General features: G+C 35.2%; 1 protein-coding gene across 1 annotated transcript in view; it reads right to left on the bottom strand.

The window, feature by feature from the left end:
• The window catches only part of Slc39a10 (solute carrier family 39 member 10), a 148,819-nt gene extending 144,391 nt beyond the window's left edge, over nucleotides 1–4,428 (bottom strand). The window contains exon 1 of the mRNA XM_048808209.1: nucleotides 4,278–4,428. The gene's annotated coding sequence lies outside the window, so the exon portion shown is untranslated. The remainder of the gene's footprint in view (nucleotides 1–4,277) is intronic.
• Nucleotides 4,429–4,456: the final 28 nt, after the last annotated feature.

The raw sequence follows: 4,456 nt of genomic DNA, 5'->3' as shown, positions 1-4,456 counted from the left end.
GGGGAATGGGGGTGGGGTGGAAGGATGGGGATTTTTTTTTTTTTTGGTACCTGGATTGAACTCAAGGGTGCCCAGGCACTTTTTGTTGGTCTCAAATTCCTGGACTCAAGTGATCCTTAAGTCTCAGTTTCCTGAAAAAAGTATCACCTAGTAAGTTTTTCTTGTCTTTTTTTTTTCAGTACTGGGCATCAAACCCAGGGCCTTGGGCATGTTGGGCAAGTGCTCTATCACTGAGCTAAAACCCCAGACCTCTCATTGTTTTAAAGAAGATGGCTTAGAAAGAGATCACTGAGTACTAATCTGTTAGAGGTTGTTAATATTTTTTAGTAAAACATAGGGGCTGTTTAGAGACAACATGTAGCTTCATGCACATTTGAACAGAGGAATATTGCACAGTCTGCTGACTTCAATACCAGGCTCACCACTAGGTAACTATAAATTATTGACATTCCAACCTTGTTGGGTTACCACAGATCAATTAATAAAGCCCCAGGAGAACTGAGTAGTGGCAATGTTCACTTTGAACTCTATACACATAGTGAGAGAATAGGTCTTTATTGGGCAAAAAGGAGAAGTCCATAATATACTTTCTTGATAGCGTTAGTATAGTGAAAGGTCAAAACAGGAAGTACCATTGTTAATAGGCAGAAACATTAAAGTTCTGTTCTCAAAAACACCTTGAACCCTTTCCCCATGAGGACGTTTTGCATGTAGGAATTTTGGGTGGGACCATATGGCTTCCTGCATTTTCTTCAAAGTGGTAAAGTTTGTTTTTCTTTTTCAAAACAGTTTAAAGGAAAGATACTTAGCCATTTCAGAAGAGAATAACATTCCATTCCTTTTAGATTTTTTTATGAGCATCTGTGATCTTTTGTCATATGTGATTAAAAAATGACCAGCACTGATGAAATGACATTTTATATTTAGAGAAAAGCCTCAGTACATTTTCCAAAAATATCTTTTTTTAAATCTCTAGTTCTTTCTGGACGAGTTTTGTCCATGGTGAAATTGAATATATATACTTTCATGAGGGAGACGGTCACTTCATTCAAATATACTGATGATGAAAAGCTCAAGTGCTGTGGTCTTTGAGACTGGGGAAGTAGAATTCACCGGTTCTTTGTGCACGAACACTAATAAGTCATTCTTATAATATTTGTTGCCTTGAAATAATATTTTGAAAAAAGAGAAGAATGTCATAAACCCGAATAGTGAAGAGAAAGTCAGGAAATAATAGGTATCTTGGTCTTGAAACTTTCATTTCCATCTTCTAAGTTTCCTCATAGCTCATGTCTGATGGTAGACAGATATTCTAGAATGATAATCATTCAAAATAAGTACAGGGAAATCATTTTTTTTTTTTACAGGTAGAATGAATCCAAGCTGCTTTCCCCTTTTTCTTAATAAAATGAGACTATTTCAAATGAAGATCTGACAATAAATTAAGGGAAGTTTCAGCCCAAATGCTTAATTAGTAGTTAATCTTTACAGGTAAGCTGTCATCCTACTACAAATACAGCCTAATGCAGTAATGAAGTTAAAGACAAAATCCTCACATACTGGATCAGAAAATTTAAGATAAAGCACCTCTCTCTATACACCTAGATCCAGTCAAAGATCTCTCCAGGGACACACCTTTGCATGGATCTTTATTTGTGGTCTTAAATACATTTGAGTTTGTTGTTCTTTACATAACGATTTCTGTACACAATCTGTGGAAAAAGAAAAGTTTTCTGATTTACCTATAGTAGATTAAGATATGATTTGCCTTAGTGAAAAATAAGCATTTTGCGGAACTATTAAATGAATATGAGAATAGATATTATCTAGGATATAGTCTGACTCTCCTAATCCAGTTATCAACAAGAATTTTTTTTTTTTTCTTGCCATACAAGTATTGATGAGGTAAAGTCCTGGGATCATAAGGAAACTCACAAGAGATCATCCCACATATGTTATTGTGATAAAATTTTCTTGAAATTCTATTTTTCACTACAAAAACCTAAAGCAGCAGCAGGAAATCAGCAGAGTAGAAGAGGAAAGGGGATCTGCACCGTCTCTGTGCTTTAGTTCAATGTGATCATAGGACATGGAGTTAGGCCTTCTGCCTGTCTCTCCAAGATCATGGTGCTTGGCTGCTCACTTTTGTTTTACAAGATGAATTGGAAATTTAATGGATTTTATTTATGCTGCTGACTTTTGAAATAGAAGGGAAAATTTAAAGGGAAGAAGCATTGATTGTAGGATCAAAGTTCTATTTAAAAAATGTGGGATTCTTATGGGAAGAAATTAAAAAGACTTTAAAAGTCAAATTTTAAAAGTGTTTTACAGTTTATAAGTCAGTTCCATATAAAATTATTTCATTTGAAGGTATATTGAGGGAGGTCCTGGATGATAGCATGAGTTACTGGCAGAATTATGATCATAATCCACACATCTAATATCCTCACCGAAGATTATTTGCATTACATTTCTTTCTCTACTCTCTCTTTTTCCTTCTCCCATAAAGGATTCTGATATTTACTTCATGTTTGTGGAAAGACATAAAAGACTAAAAGATTTTTGAGGGCAAACTTAGTGTACTATTTATCTCTTTGAATCTAAAGAAAGTGTTCAGTTAATGTTTGTTGAATGAATGAATGAAATAAAAAATAAAAAAGCAAATTAAAGCAGAGAAACGTTTTTTCATATATTAAGTAAATGAAAATAGAAGATCAATATATTGGTGTTGGGAATAGAACCCAGGGTCTTGCCAATACTCTACCCTGAGCTACAAACTAGTCCAAATATTACAGATTATCGAGAACTATTTAGAATATCAAGTAGTATATTAGATGCTATCATTCATCTATCCATCATTTATCTATTTATCTGCCATCTTATCATTCCACTTTTTTTTTTTTTTGTGACACTAGGAATTGAACTCAGGGCCTCACACATGCTAGGCAAGCACTCTACCACTGAGCTACATCCTCAGCCCATTTAATTTTTATTTCGAGACAGGTTCTTGCTAAGTTACCCAGGTTGGCCTTGAACTTTCAATTCTCCTGCCTTAGCCTCCCAAGTAGTTGGGATTACAGATGTGTGCCACCACACCAGGCCCCAAATAATACATCTTAATCCATGATTAATTACAAGTTCTCAGGTCTTAAGTTGTAATTATAATTTAGAAAAACTTATAATTTAGAAAAATTTTTCTAATTGACAACATAGACATTAGAATTTATTCTTCAGTATTATAAGATTTATTGAGAAACAACAAATGAAAGTGGTCATAATTCCCTGTCATACCTGGAAGAATACAAGACTGTGACCATAAACTCATTATATTAACATCAGTTTTCTTATTCATAGCTGTTATCAAACCTTTATAAATTCCACAGCTTTATCAAAGCATGAACTGATCATTTTTATGTTATTCCATATGCATAGCTTATCCATGATTAGATTTCAATTGGCCATGCTTAGTCAAAGCAAGTGTTCATATATGTGTGTGTGTGTGTGTGTTTTCTCCTACTGAATGCTTAGGTAGAGATACTAGGTGTATTGACCTTTGTTTTATTTCTGGGGGTGTGGATATCAGTGGTACAGCACATACCTAACATGAGCAAAGCCCTGATTTCAATCCCCAATGACCCCCCCACACACACACACTTATTTCTGCAAAGCCTCCATAAGTATACATTTGCATACGAGACTTGAAAGAAAATGTAAAGGAAGAATAAATTTATTATTGATTTAAGACTAATATATGTTGGGTTCATGTATTAGGAGATACATTGAGGAAAAACAATATTAAATAAGATAGAAATTTTACAATATCAACTCCACAAAACATACAGAGGTGAAATATCCAGGATCAGATTTATTTACTTATTTAGTCTGGTAGTGCTGGAGCTTGAATGCAGGACTGTGCTCTACCACCCAGCTACACTCCCAAACTCTAGGATCAGAGTTAGACTCTCAAGATCCATACTGAAGAAGAATATATTGAAAAATGACCCAAGCAGTAACTTTGCTAAATTACTGCTGTCAAGGAACACTGCACAATGCCATCTAGTGACGAGTGACCATCGTACCATTAATCACATAGAAATGACTAGGTGAGAAGAGGAAAATTTCCCAGAATTGTATATGCAACCAAGGGGGGAAATCCTTTTGAGAGAATTAAGATTTAATAAATTAGTTGCAGTTCTCCAGGTACACTTAGCTATGAAAATTTCTCACTGATCTACTGCTTGGGTATTTTTATGTTGCAACATCGTGTTGCCACCTACCTTCAAACCTGTGCCTGCCTCTGCTCCTGTGGCTGCTGCCCTTCACCATTCAGTCCACAGCTGCTCTTAGGAGGATGAGCGTTCTCCCAGCCGCAGCCCCCATCTGATGACAGGTGGTGGAGGTGGAGCACTTTAGAAATCGTCTCAACAATTAAAAAAAAAAAAAAAAAAAAAAAAAA

This window comes from Marmota marmota, unplaced genomic scaffold, assembly GCF_001458135.2.
Source record: "Marmota marmota marmota unplaced genomic scaffold, marMar, whole genome shotgun sequence".
Lineage (NCBI taxonomy): Eukaryota > Metazoa > Chordata > Mammalia > Rodentia > Sciuridae > Marmota > Marmota marmota.
Note: the sequence above shows the minus strand (reverse complement) of the source record. Positions and strands in the feature narration are given on the sequence as shown.